General features: G+C 35.7%; 1 pseudogene; it reads right to left on the reverse strand.

Annotated features, from left to right (window-relative positions):
• Positions 1 to 2,612: 2,612 nt before the first annotated feature.
• On the reverse strand, positions 2,613 to 8,560 carry LOC109701396 (T-complex protein 1 subunit eta pseudogene; annotated as a pseudogene).
• Between the last annotated feature and the right edge of the window lie 13,753 nt (positions 8,561 to 22,313).

Below are 22,313 nucleotides of genomic sequence, written 5' to 3' on the forward strand. Positions count from 1 at the left end.
CCTGTAATTACCAACTTCATTCTATATCACATACTAATAAAATCAGATATATAATAACATAAGAATATATTAAAATTCTCTAACATAGGAGCAAGTTATACAGCCAGCCTTCCATGGCTATAAATTCTACACTTGAGGATTCAACCAACTGTGAAGTCACTAAAAACAATGTTTCTTTCAGGTTAAATAACATGAGACTATCCTTATGTTTCAATGTTAAATGAAAAAATCAGAATTCAAAATTACATATAGTATGATCACAACTTGTGAAACAAACAAACTTCACATTTTCACAGGAAAACTCTAAACACATTTGAATGTGTTGGCTTTGAGTGATAGACATTTCATTTTTCTCCTTTTTTATGTAGTAGATTGTAATAAGCAGGCATTATAATAAAAATAAACTTGATTTTTAAAATATGGAATATGAATAGTGTTTGTATTTAAGTACTATAATCACAGTTTCTAGCACTTATGTGTTAGAAGATGGCACACAAATATTTAAATGCCTCAAACAAAAAATGGTATTACTACTACTAATGTGTTGTATATGTCCATATACAGAAGTTAGATGGACACATCTTAATCAGTTCTCACTACTTCAAAAAATAAACATAAAGAAATACAGTTGACATAACAAGAATAACAACTCATATTTTCTGGCAAAAGGAAAGCATTCTCAAAACAATCGCCCTTATCCTACTGGTACTAACTTATTCTTTCTCCTTGATGCCATACAAAATCTGATACTTAATTAATGGAATTGTTATCCTTTATCATTGAAATACTGAGAATTCCCAAGAAAATGTAGACATCTCCTAAATTTTGTTTTGTCCATAGTTCTATAACAATGGAAGCTACATTAGAACTTTAAAGTATTTGTCTAGTGACTTTCCCAATCATCGTATAAAGGTTTAAAGGCCCAGTACTGGTAGAACTCACAGATAAAGCAAATGGGGTAGATTTAACTCTCTCAGTCCTAACTATTATGATTGGCTTTCTATCCTCCAAAGAGGCTTAATGGCCAATTTCATTTCAGAGGATCTGACAAGCATCAGCACAACTGGTCTACAGATCCTAAACTAAAATCAGATATATAATATATGTGGTAGGTAATGTTTTGTCTTTTGAAGAATAATTTTTTTGTTTTTCAGTTTTCCAAAATTTGCTTTTTCCAGCTTTATGAAGTATAATTGAAAAATAAAATTGTATTTATCCAAGATACATAATATTATAATCTGATATACAGAGTGCTATGATTACCACAATATTTATTGATATATCCTTTCCACATTTAGTTACTATTGTGTGTGTGTGTGTGTGTGTGTGTGTGTGTGTGTGTGTGTGTGTTGGGAACACATAAGATATACTCTCTTAGCAAATATTAAGTAAACAATACAATTTAGGTACAACATGGTAATTACTGTTGAAATAGTTTTAAGATATATGTTTTGTCCTTTAAGGCTCCCATTTTTCCTGCCAGGTTCCAGTCTCATCTTGTTCCCACATCCACAGGCCTCACTCTCTATCACTTTGTCATCCCAGCAGTAAGATGTTCCCACTTAATGAGCCACTCTTAGTGAACATTGCTTTTTCAGCTGCTAAGTAAATTCTCTGATAAGATATGAACTGAAAAGAACTTCCTGTTATACCTAATAAGGATTTGCAATTTAATAGAGTATTACTAAAGAGCATAAAAACCTAATTTTCAAATCTCTTTCTGTTTTCCAACATTGCAGCTCAAAGCTCATTTTAATCTCTATTCAGCTTTAGTTCTTTCCAGTCTCACCTTCTCCATTCTCATAATCAGGACTATAAAACATCTCCTCTGGCATTCTGTTCTTCAGTTAACTCCATTCCTTTGATTTCTTCATTCCTTTCTGCAGGTATCCATGTTCTCTTTCAGTGAAAAATCAAGTTCATAGTAACATGATACACAAAACATCTATGAGCTTGACTCAACCCATTTATGGAAACTCCTTTCCTCTTACCTCCCTTGATTTCTATCTCCACTTAAAATCATTTATCATTCTTTATATTTACCTGGTTCTGCCAAACTTGGGTGCCTTTACCTAGTGATATCCTCCAAGGTAATTTTCGTCTACTCTTCAGTGAGCATCTCACTCACCTTCTCTGAGAATTCCAACCTCCCACAGAGCAAGTTAATTTTTCTTCTATATTACTATACCTCTATTCTATTTTTCACATGATTCTATTACCTAATCCATTGCATTGTGCCATAATTGGACAATTCTCATTCAATTTCAGCTATTCAAGGTTAGGGTTTCTATCTTATCCATGTTTTGTGCCCATTCTCACAATAACTATCTCAAAGCTTCTAGCAAAGAGCCAGGCATAGGCAATTATCAAAACAATAATTAAATTCCAATAGAATTGCCTCTTTAATCACAATGGTTACCACAGACATCAATTGGTCCATAAATATTCTCCTGCCCTTTTGAATTAAAATCAAACAAGCATGCATTTGAATATCTTACTATAAAATTTAAGAACTGTAATTAAACAAACATTATAATCAAATTAATTTGGACTATGCAGAATACTTACTGGAACATAGTTAATTAAGTCTTAATCTTGCTAGCAGGTAATGTAGAAGAAAACAGGGTATAAGAGTCTAAAATACCTTCCTTTGGGGCTGCAGATGTAGGTTAGTGTCACAGCTTGCTTATCATATTCAAGGTCCTCAGTTGGCTTCCCAGCACTATAAAGTAATAATAATTACAAATAAATAAATGGCCATTTATCATATTTTAGATCTATCTTGACCTAATGTATAAGAAGATATAAATATAATTTTACATTATAAATATAATTACATTGAGAAAATTATATAACTTCTGATGTTACTTAAATAATACAAGTGGTAAAATTTCAGAAACAGAAAATTTCTCTTTTTCCTCTGAATGCTCTTAGATGCCCTTCTTGAAAAAGACAAAAATAATTCCTTTTCTTGTCAATATGCAGCCTACTATAAACTAATACTTACTTAAAAAATAAGAGGGAGAGAGAAAGAGAGAGAGAGAGAGACAGAGAGAGGACAGAGAGATTTGTGTACCTGACTCTGAGAAAGAGAAAGGTATCTTGCCAAATGAGGCAGTAAGTTACCTGTGGCACCTGCTTAATGAATCACTGAGTCTTTAATGTGTGCTAAGCTAGTTAGCCCATTTTCCTGAATCACTCAGATTTTAATTGGGGTTAATATAAGTGAAGACTACTTGAAATATTGAGGGATAAGAGAGTCAGTGCCACAGTTAAGAAAGCAATCTGACTTAGTAAAATGAATATTTATTAAAATATCTAAGAAGCTTGTTTTTTATTTATTTTTGGTGGGACTAGGGTTTGAGCTTAGGGCTTCATGCTTGTGAAGCAGGTGCTCTACCACTTGAGTCATACCTCCAATTCATTTTTTTCTGGTTATTTTGGAGATAGAGCCTCAAAAACTATTTGACTGGACTGGCCTTGAACCGTGATCCTCCTCATCTCAGCCTCCCAAGTAGCTAGGATTACAGATGTGAGCCAACAGCATCAGGCTGCTGAGAAACTCTTGATTCTCCAAAATGGACAATTGATCTTCTAACTTATAAACTATGTTGCATTGAGCTTGACCTAACTATGTTGAACTAATTTGAAGATAATTGGGGGAAAAAACTGGATTGTTGAGAAAGTAGGACAGGCTGGAGAACTAAAGTGCAGTTTTAGGTGGAAACTTTGGCAAACAAGGATTTTTCTCACCAATTGTTTTTGTCTTTTCTTCACTATGACTAATCATTGTATCCATCTATCATCTATCTATCTCTATCTCTCTCCTTCCAACTTGTGGCAGTGCAATCAGTTACAAAATCTAAGATATTTCTTAATGACAAATCTCACATTAGCAGTGTGTACTCTGAGTAGAGGAAATATGAGCAGGGGTATTTATGCCATGCATACCATAATTTATAAACTACCAACTGCTATTGCAATTTTAAAATAAAAAAGACACATTTTAAAAATGTAAATCAAAACTCCTTGGACTCAACTTAATGCCATCTTAAGCTGAATTCTAAGATGCATGGTCTTTCTCTCCTGATGCTGTTCTCTGTATGATCCCCTCACCCTGAGTATGGTGACTTTCTTCTAGCCAATAAATGTGGCAAAGGTAGTAGAATATCACTGCCTAATTTCTTTATGTTATGTAAGAATGTCATAACTGGAGGCAGATGTTCTCACCTTGGCCTTAAGCAAGTAAACAGTTACATTGTGAAATTCTTGTGAAGTGGGTCATGTGGCAGGGAAGAGCCAGTGGCTTCTAAGACTTAAGAACAGCAACAGCCAATAAGGAGCCAAGGCCCTGGGCCATGCAGCCTTAAGGAAGTGAATTCTGGCAATATACTGATGAGCTTGAAGGCAGATCTTTCCCTAGACAAGCCTCCAGGTAAGCATGCAGCCTATTGACAGCTCGATGGCAGTTTTGTGAGATGCTGATCAGAGGACCAAGCAAAACTGTGCCTAGACATCTACTTGTGGATACTGAGATAATAAAAGTGTGTAGGTTGAAGCCACTAATTTTGTGGTAATATATGATAGAACATAGAAAACAGGTGTAAGTACCTTTCTTTAATTTGATTTTTTCTATGAACATAAAAGGATCATAGTTGTGAGATTAGCATACTAACTCAATCCTCAAAGCCCAGTAAGGCTTGTTTTTGTTCTCCTTTTCATGTTTTAATACACTTTTATAGTTTGAGTATTATTAGTTTTTAACAGAAAAAATATAATTAAAAGATTGCCTTTGATGAACACAACCTAGTTAATATATACCTCATCACTTTATAAATGTTCTTAGACCTTTTCTATGTGTTCACTTATCTTTGATCTCAATTTCTGAAGCTTCCAAGAACTTTAATGCGTAGTTATTTTCCTTACTGCATGTGAGGGGGAAAAAAGAGTTCAAAATAACCTTCATCATACTTCTCCTACATTTCATTTATTGTCTACAGTAGTATTAATTAATTCTGAAACGAATAATAGTCATGAGTACTAATACTTATCAGAGTGATCTTCTATCTTTTCCTATCCATTTTTTAATAGAGCAACATTGTTTATTTTCTTGGAATTTTTTATTTGTGTTACTCTTTTTCCATGTGAATAGAGAAAGTTGAAGAAGATAGTTTAGATGACTATACCAAATCATCGTAACAAGTTTACAGCAGAAGCAAGACTCAAACACTGCCCTCTAAATTTGAAATCCAATGTCCTTTTTCTGCTTCTCCCTGAATTTCATACATAATTACTGTGAGTATGAAAGGAGAGAACTTTTTGTAGAGAGTGTAAATCTTGGAAGTTTATTATAATGAATTAAAACAAGTGGAAAACAGTTTTCCAAGCAAGGAAAAGATATGATGCTTAAAATATGGTTAGACTAATCCGGATAACTATATAGCCATTATTGACATTAATATCTCCATAGAAAATATAAATATAAACAACTTATTAATTTACCTATACTCAAAGATGTGATGAGCAAGAAGAAATATATTTTTCTTGTTCTTGACCTTGTAAAATTTACTAAACTCTTAACAATAGTGGAGTGGCAAAATGTGTTCTCTGACAATCCTAAAAACTAATTAGTAATGAAAACAAATTTTCAGACTTAGGAGGCTAATAGCCTTGTCTATTTTGAAAAATGTAATTTTTCCGTATATTCCAACAGATTTTTTCCAGTCAGTCTAAGAAACAACAGAATCATGCGTCATTAGGCTGGACAAGGAGATGATAAACAATGTTGTTATGGCTCCATGGTTGCTAGGTTGCTAAAGGCTCTGAAGTGGGAACTCTCATTATTTGACATAGACAAGTTGCTAAGTGAGTGTCAAGGCAATTGTTGATGCCTGAACTAGCTGGAATAACCTACAGCAAATTCGCCTTGTGAGGAACCTGTCCATTACTCTCCAAGGGCACAACCATTTTCAATGTGCTTGCTGCTTTCACGTTTTTATGATGTAAGCATGTAAGATATTTTATTTTCAATATCATTTTCATTGTGCCATTGCTTTATGCAAGCAAAGGCACAAAAGAGTTCCCAACTGCATAAAACTAAAATTCAAACCCCTAAAATATGATTTTTCAAGTAATACTACAATCTATTCACAATCATCTTTCCATTGTTATAGTCTCAACTCTTGTAAAACAACCCTATACCCTGGAAAAACTTATCCTATGGATCACAGCATATGTGCTCACATTTCAACCATTCATCAGCTTCAAGGTTTCCATTTCTCTTTCTCTTACCATTCTTTTTTTTTTCAGAATTCTTTTCTGATTCTTCTCCACTGTGATAACAGCAATACTCTTAACTGGATATCACACATTTTCCAAAGGATTTATGATATTGTAGGTGCTCATCATTTCATATGTTAACTCCTGAACTATAGTATATGCATATAATGAAAAAAACTTTGTTGTCTACTTTTTGAAACTCCACATAGTACATAGTACATTCTAGGTAATTTCTTATTTTTATATCTAAATTGGGTGAAACTTAAAGAATGTCTTTCGTTAAAAGACATCTTCTCTTTGCCAGGCATTCTGGCCTTTTATTTGAGGCATTTAAACAGTATGCTGTTGACAGATTAACTTTTCAACAAGTTCTTTCTTATTTGTACAAAGACAAAATTTGCTTTCCAACACTTTCCCAGTGAAGGCCTTAGATCTGTTTGCAGAAGTGATATAACACTAAGTCCAACTCCTTGTAACTGAGAGTACTGCATTTACTTGAGGGCAGATACTATGGCTCTCTTTTAAGATGTTTTTGTTCCTAGCCTAACAGTTCTCATTCTACTATCATTTTTCATGTAATATGGTTTCCAGATACCCAAGTCATTCCTTTGGCCTCCAGAATCTGAGCTCTTCGTTTTCTAAGTCTTAAATTTTATTTAAATAATTTCTAGTGACAATAAAGTGTACCTATCACTACCACTTCCTCATATACCAATTCGCTAAGTCAAGGAAGATACATACATCTGCAACCAGTCTGCCAGCCAGTGCATGATAAATGGAGTGTCCACAATGTAGTGGGGTTGTTGATGGCTTCATCTACATCTGGAGCCTCCAAGACTGCTGCCAGGGCATTGAATCGAACCACTGTTGGCTCAAAGTTGTCAATATTTCATTTGTTTTGATGTCCATACTGACCGCATGCCCCCCTGGACATGCATGCCAAACTTGCAGCTTGTTGGAGATGTTTGTGGCATCAAAGCCAGCATTGTCACACAGCTGGTGAGGGATAATTTTCAAGGCCTTGGCACATGCATATGTTCAAATCAACAGTGGCTGTTTTCCTGGAATAGTCCTTGAGTATTCTCACATGAACTTGAGGAGCTCCATCTCCATGGCACTGCTGCCAGCTATAGAATCCTCACTGGCCCTCTTGACAACCATGAAGGCATCATGCAAGGAGTGCTCTATCTCCTCAGCAATCTATTTGGTGACACTACAGAGAAAGAAAATGCAAGTTATGACCTGGGAGGAGCTAGTGAAGAAATTATACCTCTCAGCTCCAGTCAGGTCTTTTCAAATACCTGACAGTGGTCCAACAAACCAGGAGATAGAGCATTCACAGAATCTCTGCAGGCCATCATTGTCCTCTTCATATCCTCCTCAGGGACATGGCCACCATAGAACATGCCCCTACCAGCAAATTTATGGGTGGCCAAATTCCCAATGAGGAGTTTGGACAAGAGGACTTGAGCTCCGGAATGAAGCATCCTCTCTAACTGGTCATAGAGGATGTTCTACTCAGCATTAACAATCATTGGACAATCCTCCACTTGAAGTCAACATTAAAAATGACAGTCAGGGGTTATTGTACTTTTTGGGTTGCATTTCAAACCCAGTGTAAGAGGACTTCTTATACATAACACCAGCCACCAGCTGAGATTTTTCTGGTCTCTGTTCTTTATCTTCTTGATTGTAATCATTTTACACTGCACCAAATTGTGGAGCATCATTACAGCATCAAGCACCATTTTAGCAAAGAAGAATTTCTGCTAAGAAAATAGCTTGGAGCTCAGAGCCTTTATGACATTCTTCCCAGAAGCTTCCTCTGCTCTACTTTATCTTGCTTCTTCATGGTCATAGCAATCTCTTTGATTTTATTTACTACCAAATAGGTGGCTGTGTAGAAAGATTAGATGAGGATCTTAGGGAATAAACCCTCTTCCACGTATGTTTTTGCCTACTTCCAAAACTCTGTAGCCATCAGGGTCACTGAGGTGGTACCATGACTGACCTTATCATCTTGGGTTTTGACCATGTCCACTAAAGTCATTGATGCAGGGTGGATGATATCAAGAAATTTCAGAATTGTGGCCTCACCATTAGAAGTTGTGGCTCTGTTTGGCCATCCACAAGCTAGTCTATGCCACAGGGAGCCAGGGTCATTTTTTTCAGCCTAGGCAGTCATTTTAATCATCTACCAGGCACTGATGTCACTCACAGCTGATTGATGCCTTGGGACCTACAAGTCCCTTCTTTCAGCATATACTGGTGTGGGAAACATTTTGGAAGAGTCTTCAGTGGCTTATTAGTTCTTTGTTCTCCTTGTCCAGGCCATCCAGCCAGTCCACAATTAAGAATATGACTTCTTTATCAAAATTTCTCTTGGATGACCATCACATCAAAGTCTTTTACTAAATGTCATCCCTCTAGTGCATGTTTCAGTAGGAGAGATAGTTTACTAAGTCTTGACACTATATTGTTAACAACACAGTGTAAGTTTAGGTTGTCTATTTTAATATCACATCATAATTTTGGCTCAAATTAAAGAAATAGCTCATACGTATTTTCCAAAAATTACTCTTCATTCACATGTTGTGTTTGCATCTTGAACTTGAATAGGTTTTAGTTACTGTTAATCTCTTGATCTTCTTCTACTAAACTTTTCAAAGAGGTTAGAAGATGTTACATCAGGATAACATTTCCACCTTAGAAAAAAGTTATCAAAAACATGTGAATTGAAATTAAGGATTGTCTTCAAAAGAGTTGTGTCCTGTCCTCATATATACAAGGCTCCACCTGTTAGAAAGGGAATTAAATTTATTTTAAGTATCTCATGATGACAAAATAAGTAAGAAGCTAGGTTTGAATGACAAAATTGACCCTAAAGACAAATGACTTCTAACAGTTAAATTTTTCCAATAAAATATATTGCCCCAAATAAGCTATCACATCATTGTGTTCAAGTTGAAGTTGACAGCTATCACACTGACAAAAATTTCAAGCTGAAGTGAAAATGTTTCGTGCATAGGGAACATTAGCTGGAGGTCCCAATTGCAGTTCCCAAAGCTCAGTAACATGCACTGCAAGGCTTGAGGTTAACATGAAAGAATGTATTCTATTCCACTAGATAAAAAGTTACTGCATAAACATTGTTTATAAGCATTACAAATGGCCCTTCATAGTTCCTCTATCCCTCCTGGACTTTGGGTCTCCTGACACTAAAATACAAAAAACTCCTCGAAAATTACTATACCCCTTTTCAAACAGGCTCTATAGCCTTTCATTTCCAAGTACATTCAAACCATCTGTGCAAGAATCTGTTCTGAATGATGACGGATACTGGTGTAAAATAAATCAGTCCAAGGATTCCAACAGCCATATTTTCTACTGGTACACTGGAACAAATTTTAATTCATTTTGGTTGTACTGGTTATTAAAAAACTAAATGAGTCAATCTCCAGCAACCATGACAAAGGATAGTTGACTCTTGAACAATTGAATGCCTAGCAAAATCCTGAACATCTGCCATGATGGATCTTCCCTGACATTATATTCCTGGACCAAATCGGCTCCAGGTCCTACTCAAGCTTAGCCTGAACAAAAGCATCTTGATTAGTGTGTATGTGTGTGTGTGTGTGTGTGTACATGTGTGTGTCAATCACAACATTTAAACATCAGAAACCATGATCTCACATTCCCCCTCTCCACTCTCAGTTCAGATTTTGAATTTGTCAAGTGACTGACTAAGTGTTAACAACCAGCAGATGGACTAGAAGGGCAGATGGGGCTCGCTCAGGAAAGAGCTAAGAAGTGATTAAAATCACTAAGGATGCACTCATTATTCCTCTTTTCAAAGGACGATATGTTTTATTTTACTGTCAAATCTGATTAAGATAGCAAAGTAGACACTAGAAGTGAGACTATAATTTCTTTGTTAAAGCGGTAACAGTTTTAAGGAAGAAAGGTAGTAGGAAAATATTTTAAATGAAATTTATCTGTTTGAAGATTGATATCACAGCCTTCCTTGAGACTGTGAGATGCTCATAAAGTCTTTTTTATTTTTATGAAGATTTTATAACTATCAACTTCTACATCTATTGGATGTCTATACCACTACTTCATTCATTCATTTGTTTCATGTTACATATGAGTTAAGCCTTGTGTTAAGTGCCCATGGAACAGCGAACAGTAGTTCAACCTCCCTAAATTCAGGTACTCCCTTTTGGAGCACTGTCAGACACATCTGCATCACTATACTATTCAGGACATTTAATTTAGGATATTGCATGTTCGTTTTTATAGCATTACTCTTTCTTATGTTTCTGGGTGACCTCCTCAGAAAATGTTTTCAGAATCAAACTAGTGATTTTAAAAGAAAATCTGTCTCACTATTTTGTATGTAAACATTTCTGATCCCATTAGTTTTGCCCCATTTAATATCAAACTTGATTCTGAAAGATATTCAGCTATAAGATAAAGATTTTTATAAATGGGGATATTTAAAAGAATATAGTAGAGAAACTTGCTATAGCTTGTATATTTTTGAAGGTGCCCCCCAATGATTCACATGTCAGGAACTTGGTCTCCAAGATGGTGGCGTGAAAGGATTATGAAGTGGGCTAGAAAGAGGTCTTTGCGTCAATTGGAGGTATGCACTCAAAAGGGACTAAGAAGTCAGGACATGGTGGTACACACCCATCTGCAACACAGAAGGTATGAACAGGAAGATCATAGTCAGAGACCAGCCTGGCAAAAGCTTGAAAACCTATTCAAAAAACAAACTAAAGCAAACTGGGCTGGGAGTGTGGCTAGGCATGTGAACACTTGCCTAGCAAGTGTGAGGCCCTGAGTTTAATCCCTACTACTTCTGAAAAGAGGGTGGGGGGAAGGGAATTAAGGCATTTTTCCTGTGACTCTGTTTAGTTCTCACTAGGGTGTTGTTTTAAAATCCTGATCTTGGCCCCAACCAGCTTCTCTGGTTTCCTGTTTGCATCATGATTTGTTCCTGCCACATGTGTGTCATTCCCATCCACCATGAAGTGAAGCAGCCACAGGGGCCCCTGACAGTGTTATTTTGACTTCCAGCCTCAACACTGTAAGCTAAATAAACCTCTTTTCTTTGTAAAGGACTCTGTATCTGTTTTTTTATTATGGCTACAAAACCCAAGCTAATACAAAGGGGCTTTGGAAAGACTTTAATAACCTGTGGCCGGCAGAAAAAATATTCTCCCAAGGATGTCCATGTTTTAATCCTCAGAACTTGTGAAAATATTACCTTCTATAGAAAAGGCAACTTTGCAGAAGTAATCTTAAATGTCTAAAATGGGCTGATTATCCTGGATTAGCTTGGTGGATCAAGCATTTTGCATTTTCAAAAGTCTACATTTTTACAAAACCATGTGTTATTTTCTTTTCTGTTTTAGCTTTTATTTTAATTACATTTTTGAACTGACGGATGAGAAAGAAAAAACAGAACAAAACAACATGGCCCTTCATCACAGATATTTTGAGAAGCAGTGTTTTACAGGAACGCTCAACTTGTAATTAAATCATTATGTGTTACATCTTCACTCTGCACCCTTCATGTATGTGTACTGTGCAACAATAACAAAGCCCATGAGAAAAAGGAGACAAATCCATGGAACTGGCTTTGCTTTCTCTATAAATCACTTTACAAATCCCCACAACACCTGCTTACTATTCTTTGTTTTCCCACCAACCTGGAAAATGATTATTTATTAATATGGAGTTATCTACAATAGACTCTGAGCTCCCAGTGCCAAGACTGCATTTTGATGTATTGCCTCGTGTCTGCCATATGGTAGACACTCAGCAAACATTTCCTGAATAAACAAATTCTTTCTGGCCACAGTTTATAATACACATACTACATCTACCTAACAGCCTCTCACTTTTTTCATTATACCTGTCTAAATTTGTCAGCATATTTATTGAGCACCTAGTATCTTGCATGTGCAGAGATACAATAGAATACTATGACGGGCATTTGGCCAGGCTTCAGAAAACACACTTATGCTCAGTTATATACATAAATTTTTCATAAATCTCTTCAGCCAAAATAACCTCAGCTAGCATTTGGACATGACATCAGTCCTCTACCAGCAGGAGAAACTAAATTAGGGAAATTGCCAGACAAATTTTATGTATCACCCAAGAAATGGACAGGTATGAAGTGTGGTACAAGTTAGTAATCTAAGGATTACAGACAACTAGAGAACAACTTGACTTTAAGTTAGACTTGACTCAACTTGTAGTTATCATCAACTTTACTATGGCGGGCCCTTTGTCAGATATTGGAAATATAATGATACTAAGGCTTATGGTCTGACTGACCCAGGCCTGTGAAAAACTCTTTGTTTCTCTCTTTGAAATCTCCTAAAAATCTTTTTCTCAAACAGTACCAAATCCACCTTGTCTCACTATAATTTTTCCATTTATACACGAAATCATCTGTCTTTCTAATTCAGAAGCATACATTATTCCCCTCCAAATATATAAAAAAAATCTTACCAATTCGAAATTTTTCCCCATTTCTGCTGTTCAGTCTTTCCGCTCACATTCTGAGCTCTCCATCCTTGCCAGCGTCCTCCTTGTCACGCATGCTGGGAACTGGACGTTACTGACAGTGCTATATTGGTGTTCAATGTGATGCAGACCTGCTTCCTGATGGATTGAGGCCACGAGAGAAAATACCAAAAGTCTGAAGCTCACCACATAAATCAGAAACTACTTCATGCTGTGACCATGATAAATAGATCTGATAACATCTACCAGGAAAAGTTTAGAAAAGTCTTAGGGCACTATGTTATACCTGAATTTTTAAAAGGCAGATTTGCTAAAAATGAACTTTTCTCTAGGCCACCGTGTTTGTTGTTTTATGCTTTAAAATGGAACTAAAGAGAACTTGCTGATGAAAACCAGGGTGCATGTTGCAAAGGTGGCCATGATAGTAAGCAAGCAGGAGAGAAAGGCTAGTTTTTCTTAGGGATAATAGATAGTTTATATGCCTTGAGTGCTTCATCAGTTTCTTGCTTTCATGAACTATACAGGTTTTCCTTTATCCTTTCATTTTGACTAATATCCCTCTTATGTCACATTTATATAATAGCACATTAAATGTTATCCAATATTCTGTCAAGTTAGGTATTTTATTTTGGATCTTATTATTTGAAAGTGTCATATGAACTTCCTGAAATGAGTTCTGAAGTTCTAAAATCATAAAACAAATCGATTAACTGAAATTTGAGACTATTTGGGATTCACCAAAGATCACAGTAATACTGTTTTAAAATCATTTCATATTTTGATCACAAATTGGTTTCACTTTTAAACAAGCTGAATCCATTTTGCCCCTCTAATCACTGATTTTGAGTTCATGGTGAAATGGGTAAGTTGAGATAGCGCTGTGATTAACAGCTTCCTTTCATTACAAAAATGTCAATAGAGTGTCTGTTGAGTGAAAAGACCCACATCCTGTACTCAAAATGTTTCTTTCCAAACTTTAGGAATATTTTTGCCTGGGGGTATAGCTCAGAGGTAGTGTGCTTGCCTAGCAAGCATGAGGCACTGGGTTCAATCTGCAGCATGGCATTAAGGAGGATTTTTAACCTGCTTTATTTGTTAATGATAGCATATCAATAGTTGAAATAACCAATTCAGGAATGCAGACAATAGAGGTTTTTTTTTTTCATTTATTTTGTTTTGAGTGGCAATGGGGTTTGAATTCAGAACCTCATGCTTGCTAGGCATACATTCTACCACTTGAGCCACACCCCCAAACCTTTTTTGCTTTAGTTATTTTTCAGGTAGAGTCTTATTTTTTTGCCTGTGGCTGATCTCAGACTGTGATCCTTTTACTTACGGCCTCTTGTATAGTTGGGATTAGAGGTGCATGCCACCATGCCCAGATTCTTAATTGAGATGGGGAGCTTGCTAACTTTTTGCTTGTGCTGACTCCAAACTCTGATCCTTCTGATTTTGATTTCCCCAATCTCCCAAGTAGCTGAGACTACAGGTATAAGCTACTGCACCTCATTCTTAGAGCTACATTATTAATTACCATCCAGCTTCTTAGTCATAAAAGAACCATGCTAGCTTGAATTCCATTTGATATATGGTAATGAGCTAAATAAATAAAAATATTCAATTTGTAGTAGTATGGTGGCATGGTTAAAGGATCCAGCTATGGAGTCAAGTCCAAGTATGATCATGGCTAAGTTAATTCAATTTACTAACTCTCAGTGTACATTTCTAGATAGTAACACTATTAATAAAATCTATTTCATATGGTTTTAGAAGTGAAATAAAACTGACATGCCCATGCGATTCCTTACAAAATGTAAAAACTAAAAAAAAAAGATAAATTACATTAGACTATCATTATTGTTTTAATAACCTGGTGTGTGTTACAGCATGTAGAGAAAAGTCAACACTACAAGTTTGAGTGGTCAAGGCGAATATTAAACAGTGACATCATGCAGTCTATCATTCATCCCGCTCATCACTAGCTTCTGATACTAAGGATATTTAGAGAAATATGTCCATCAATGCCTGGGAAAACACTAAATCAAAGCCTAGAAGAAGCCAAATAGCCTGGAATTCAATGCCAGAAAAAGAAGGCCTCTTGCTGGTTAGGTGTGAAACACTGGAAACAAAGTAAGTAATAACAGTTACACTGAGAAACATTTAATGAAATGAAACTTTACCCAAACAATATAAGTATTGCTTAAATAATTCAAATACTTTTAATATTTAGCTATAAATTTTATTGAAGAATAGAGAGAATCAATATAAGAAAACGCTCTAATTTGTAGTTACTGCCTTTAATTTAAGATCTATCACTATAGAAGGGAATCTGCATCTTGACTAAATGAATTTTAGGGCACAGAAATCCTATTCCAAAAAGACTTATGTAAGTTCAAGTAAATTAATTGAAATAACTGTCTAAATGAACTTGGAAAAGGTTTGAAAAATCCAATTTCTAAAAACAGCACCATTGTAATGATTAATTTTGTTTATTAATCATTAATAAACAATCATTGTAATGATTATTTTTGTTTATTTTTACTTGGAGAAGTCACTGTATCCTCTCTAACACCACCATTGTCACCACCTCACCATCACCATGGTCCAAAGATTCAAGTCCTGGTTTGAATTCCATTATTCATTTCTAACTAACTAATTTTATTTTTTGATGACACATATTTGCACATATTTACAAGCAAAAATGTAATATTTTGATTCATGGATACATGCAAAATTCAAGATAATTATCATACCCATTACCTTAAACTTTTTTCATTCCTTTTTGGTGAATATATTAAACATTCTGTCACTAATTGTTTTGAGATGTACAATGCATAATTGTTAACCATTTCTAGCTTACTGTGCCATAGAATATCAGAACTTCTTACTTTTATCTGACTGTGACATATTGTACCCATTGACTGGCCTATTCTCATCCTCCCTCCTGTACAATCCAGCATCTCATAACCCAATTCTACCCTCAACTTCAGTCAGTTCAACTTTTTTAGATTTGATGTATGAGGAGACATGCTGTGTATATCTTTCTGTATCTGACTTATTTCACTGACCATATTGTCTTCTAGGCCCTTCCCTGTTGTCACAAAACACAGAATTTCATGCATTGTTATTGAAAAAAATATCCCATTGTCTGTCAATACCATATTCATATCCATTTGTCCATTGATGGACATTTAGGTTGACTCCACATTCAGCTATTGTGAATAGTACTGCAGTAAACATGAGAGTGAGGGTGTCTCCTTGACATGTTGATTTCATTTCCTCTGGGTACATACCCAGGAGTGGGACTGCTGGATCCTCTGGTAGTTCTAGTTTTAGTTTTTTGAGAAACATCTATACTACTTCCCATACTAATTGATATTCCCACCAATGGTATATAAGATTTCCTCTTTCTCCGCATCCTCAGTACCATTTGTTACTTATTTTTTTAAATCATTTTGATAATATCCATTCTAATTGACCTGAGGTAGTTTCTCATGTGGCTTTAATTTGCGTATCTCTGACCACTAGTAATGTTGAACATTTTGTCATACATCTGTTGACATGTCTTTTTCTTTTCTTTCTTTCTTTTTTGGCAGTACTGGCATTTGAATTCAAGACTTTGAGCTTACTAGTTTAGTGCTCTACCACTTGGGCCATGCCCCCAGCCCTTTTTTGCTTTAGTCTGCTTTTCAGATAGGGTCATGGACTTTTGCCCTGGAGCCAGTCTCAGACCTCACTCCTGCTACTTCTGCTTCCCAAGTAGCTGAGATTGCAGGCATACCACCAAACCCAATTTATTTTTTGAGATAAGTTATTGCTAACTTCTTTTTGTCTGAACTAGCCTCCAGCTGTGATCCTTCTATCTCCCCCTCCCAAGTACCTGTGACTACAGGCATATGCCACTACTCCAGGTCCTATATATGTCTTCTTTTTTGTTTTTTCTATTTCTTTTTTTTTTTTTTTTGGCAGTACTAGCAGTTGAATTGGGGTCAAATTGTAGGCAGTGCTCTGCCATGTAAGCCACTCTGCTAGCCCTTTACACACTGATTATTTTTTTTAGGTAAAGTCTTGCTTTATGCCCAGACTAGCTTGGACTGTGATCCTCCTACTTGTGCTTCTCTTTATAGTTAAGATGACAGGTGAGTGTCACTGTATATAGCCACTGCTTGAGTTGGGCTCTCATGAATTTTTTGCCTAGGCTGGCTTCAAACCACTGTCTTCCTAATCTCCACCTCACAAGTAGCTAGGGTCACAGGCTAAGATTACATCATGCCCAATTGTGTTTTCTTTTGAGAAATGTTTTATCAAAATAGTTACTTATTTTAAAATTAGATTATTTGGTGGTTCTGCCATTGAATTGTTTGAGTTCCTTATAAATTCTGGAAATTAGCATCTTATCAAGGAATCTCCATACTGCTTTCCATAATGGTTGTACTAATTTACAGTCCCACCAACAGTGAATAAGTGTTCCACTGAATCATCCTCACCATTTGATTCAGTGATACAACTGCTGGTTATATGCCCAAAGGGAAGTAAATCAAGATACAAGAGAGACACTTGCACATCAATGTTTATTGCAGCACTATTCACAATAGCCAAACTATGGAAACAAACCAGATGTCCTACAACTGATTGAGTAAGAAATTGTGACATATCCCACAATGGAGTTCAGTTCAATCATAAGTTAAGAATGAAGCTATATGGTTCCAAGGTAAATGGATAGAATTGGAGGACATCATGTTAAGTAAAGTAAGTCAGATTCAGAAAGGCAAAGGCTGCAGGTTTTCTCTCATATGCAGAAGATAAATGTAAACACAAAAACAAACATGGTCATATACAAATCTGCAGGTAGAATATGTTGTCAATAGTGGAACTACACTATGGAATTTGGGAAAGGAGGGAAAGGAAAAGAGGATGATGGTCAACAATATCAAAATACTTCACAACTACGCAGATAGAGAACATAAAGATATGTATGGAAATCTGTCAAATAATGGGGGTGAGAGTAGGAGGGAAGGGGTAAAGGAGAGTAATAGAGGGGGTAGAACTGACCAAAATTAAGTGTATGCACAGCTGGAATACACTGGTAAAACCTCTTGAACATTTACTTTGGAATTAATAATGAAACACAAGACTTTAAAATAAATAGAGTGTGTGGGGTGGGGGTACTTGTGGGAAGGGAAATGAGTGGGAGATGAAGATGAAGGAATTGCTTTAAGTAAGATGGGAAGGGGGTGGGGGAGAGTGGAGGGGTCCATCTAACCAATGTACAATGTAAGGCTACTCAGAATTGTCACAACAAATCCCTGCCCCTTGTACAATGAATATATGCTAATAAAAATGGGAAAAAAATTTTAAAATATTTTCTCCCTTTCTTTAGGTTGTCTCTTAGCTCAGCTAATTGTTTCCTGTGGTGTGAAGAAGTCTTTTAGTTTGATGTAATCCAATGTATCAATTTTCCTTTCTGTTTTCTGTGCTTTTGGAGTCATAGCCAAAAAATCTTTATACAATTAAACGTCCCCTATGCTTTCTTTCAGTTGTTTTCACAGTTATTGGGCTTTTTTGGGGGGAAGGGGGAGGCTGTTTGTGTTTTCTTTTATGCCAGTGTTGGAGACTTAACTCAGGGCCTCATACATTCCAGGCAATTAACTCTACCACTGAGCCACCTCCAGCCCTTCTGGATCTTTTTTAGTTTACTATTAACTCTCTTTCAAAGACCCTATAAAAGCAGTTGTGTAGAATGTGTTGAGGAATAAAAGGAAAAGCTCCTTTGGCCATAGGTAATGTAGGTGCTAGAGTCTTAAAAAGAAAGATCCAGAAATCTAGAAACCTATCCAGGAGAGTTTTCCTATAACAGAGTATAAAGCCTGGAAAATTTCCAAACAATAGACTGAGTGGAGAAAATTGATAAAGGACACTTTTCAAAACAGGGAGAACTTACTGGTCAGCAATGCCATTTTCACTTATGCAGGAACCAGTATCTGCACCCAAAGCCTGGTGTAGTCAGCCATGAGTCCCATTTTATTCTGAGTGAGAACTATGCCTGCTCTGACTTGTAATTATCTCTCACCATCTCATTTGACAAAGCATACCAAATTCATTTCCCCACAAAACCCGTAAGTTACACATGAAGCTGTAAAGATTAAATTAAAACCCAAATCTTCCAACCTAGAATACCTCTCCTCAAAGGGAATAGAAAAAAGAAAATAATCTTATTATTGAATAAGAGTTAATCCAGAATGTAATACACATCATAGCCAAGGCTCTAAGAGATGGCAAATACAGGGGAAAAAATCTGTCCCTTTTAGATACTCAAGCAGACATCACCCATTACCAAATGTTCTCTAACCAGCCAACTATTAAGTAGAGGGCTTGACAGTATCATTTAATCCATATAATTTATACTAAATTTACTGTTAGCTAGGGTGACCATCTGTGTAAATTAACTGATTTTATACAAAGGAAAAAATCTTTATTATTATTTTTTTTTTTTTTTTGCTAGGAATTGGTTTTGTAACTTGGAGGCAGTGCCCATTGAATTTAGAATCCTACCTTCCCACAGAAACTGTACTATTCTATTCCTAATGATGACCACATTTCAAAGAAATGACTCCTAGGTCCTTGAGAAAGACACACCAGGGTCTTAAATTTGGTAAGAGGTTTATTTAGTTTCTAATATTAAGATTAATATACATTTGATGAGATAAAGAACTTATAAATTTCAAAAGTAAGTGGCTTCAAGAATGAGGAAAACCATTTACCTTATATTCAACAAAGAGAGTAAAGCCTCTTATTTTTAAACTCTTTTCTCCTTACAAATAAAAATTGGACTCCCACACTGGAATGCAGTGGTGGACAAGGGTTTCCATGCTGGCTCACATGCTTGTAGTGAGTAGGATAAAACCCTTCTCCTGGGGATAAAACACAAGTGCTAGAGATTACTGCTCAACGTACAATACTCAATTCATAAAATGTTGTAGGAGAAATCATAAAAAGAAGAAAGCTTGACATGTACCATAAATAAAACTACACATGTATAATGCATTTTAATGCCTGATGTCTTTGTTTTGTGTCATTAAGTAAATGACAATGATGAGATCATTTTTCCCTTCCTGATAAACCTACCTCTTTCTTACTTGATAGATTTTCAAATTCTTCTTTCCTACCTGTGTTGGATTTGGAAACTCAATGCATGGGAATTACAACTCCTTATCATAGCATTACAATCCAGTTATACAAACCAAATCTGTGCAAATAGGGAGAAGTACTTTCAAAGTTAAAGTGAAATATCACTGTTCTCGGAAATTGAATGTATAGTGATAACGCTAAGAATTGTTCCTCCAACAGACACACATTCAGCTTTCAAGTGCATTTTATAGACACCTACTTAAAAGCTGAACATTGGAATAGGTGCTATTCTTTGAGAATATGGATTAAGTGGGCTTCTAAGATGCTGGCTAGGACAGGGCTGGAGAACTATTTCTTATTGTACCACATCTATTTTTCCCTCGTGGGTAATACATAAAAACAAGAACAACTGTTTACAAGAACTGTGACTGTCCTTGAAGACCTTAGGGTTATTAATTTTCATAAGCATTTCAAAGACCATCCTTCATATCTTATTGTGGTGCTCTGGTTATAATCCAAATTAAGATAAAGTTGAATTTTTCTCACCTCATTCTTTGTGCTTGACCTAGAGTTCAAATATCTGCCTTGATTTTATTCTTGCATAACGTAGTTCATATAATCAAGTAGGAATGTAATCCGGAATTTTAGTGGCAAAAATCAACATCCAGATTTGATCACAGAATAAATAAATACAATCCATCTCCCACATCTTCCCTATTTCCAATATTCTCCATAATTAAATTTTTATTTAGAATGGTAACTCTAAATCTTGGCAAAGTCTTCAAATCATTAATCATGTTGTCAGTGGTATTTAGCCAAATTCTAGTGGAAGACTGGCTCTACTGTATTCTATTTCTTTGGAAAGTAGTGATGTAAGTTTAATGTGAGAAATTCGGATTAAGCATAATACTCAGTTGGTCAGAATAGTCTTCCTGAATGTATTCCCGTAAAAGTAAAAGCTTGCTATTCAGAATATCTTTGTTTACATAAACAAAAAAAAAGTTGGTCAGACTGTTCATTCAAACTGGTACCTGGTCATGGTGTGGAGCAATCCACACGACACAGATATTATGGTATGTAAGAGGACATTTGACTGTGACCCACAAATTGTAAAATGCCTACATATTAGTCACAGGAAAAGTTTAAATATTTTTCCTATTGATTCATTACACCAAATGTTGACCAAACAGAATGCCATATTGTTACCCAATATGTTGTAATGAAAGCAATCGAAAATATATGTCTATATAATTTCTGAAGTATATGCTGGTGACAATAAGTATATAAGGTAGTTTGTAAACATATCAGCAATGCTCCAGCTTCTAATAGATGGTGAATACAGGATTGTGCTTAGCTCAATTTTAATAATAACCTTTTTGAGACTAGCAAGACTGGACTTCACAAACTAGCAACTGACTACTGGAGATTAAAAGACTAGATATGTATTCAAGCTTAGTCTAAATGGGTCTTTTGTAGTGTTCTGCATAAAAAGCTTCATGGAGTCCCATTAGATATTATCCCACAATGTTCCACATGGTGCACCACCTTCCTAAGATAAATGCCCAGAAAAAATGCCTCGAGAATGAGTCTTCTTATGACAAATACCCCTTTTAAGCTGTGTTTCAAATAGAAAGGAAAAAAAAATTAAAACTAAATGCATTCTACAGATGGTGCACTCTATCCTTATTAACATAAATATACATAGAAGATAAAGGAATCTCTCTTAATTCAGGAAGATCTCCTTCAGACAGGGAGTAGAATTCAGTCTTAGTAAGTTAGTTTTTAAATAAATTAATCTGCTACCTGCTATAAATTGTGTGGCATTCATGCTTTACTCCTGAAGCTCAGACTAAAGGTGCATTTGTGCATATTTGCTGAGTCAAATGTCAACAGAAGGATTAAAGAGAAATCTCTATAATGTTCAAAGTGCGACATGGGGATGCTACAGTCACAGATATCAGCAGCCCCTAAAGATACAGGGAGATCGCAGAGAACAGGTAGAACTCAACACCTATTCTGCATCTGTCCTTTCCCCCAAATAAAACAACCTCTTAATAAAAATATATACTGCACTCACTGCAAATAGCAAAAAATCCAGGACAGAAGCCTTGACGATAACATGTAGTTACCTTCAGGGAGTTTAAGGTAATCACTGGAAACCAACCCAAATTAATTTTAACAGGTCAGGCAAAACACATCATAATAAAATCCAAAAGACTTGGGAACTACAGTGAATTTCTTCAAAGCTGTGTTTGAATCCTAACTCAGCTTTGTACTAGATGTCTAACCTTGGGCAATTTATTCAACATCCTGAGCCTCATCCTTTTCATATATGAAGTTAAATAACTGTAATTGTGTTC

Source organism: Castor canadensis, chromosome 4 (genome assembly GCF_047511655.1).
Source record: "Castor canadensis chromosome 4, mCasCan1.hap1v2, whole genome shotgun sequence".
Lineage (NCBI taxonomy): Eukaryota > Metazoa > Chordata > Mammalia > Rodentia > Castoridae > Castor > Castor canadensis.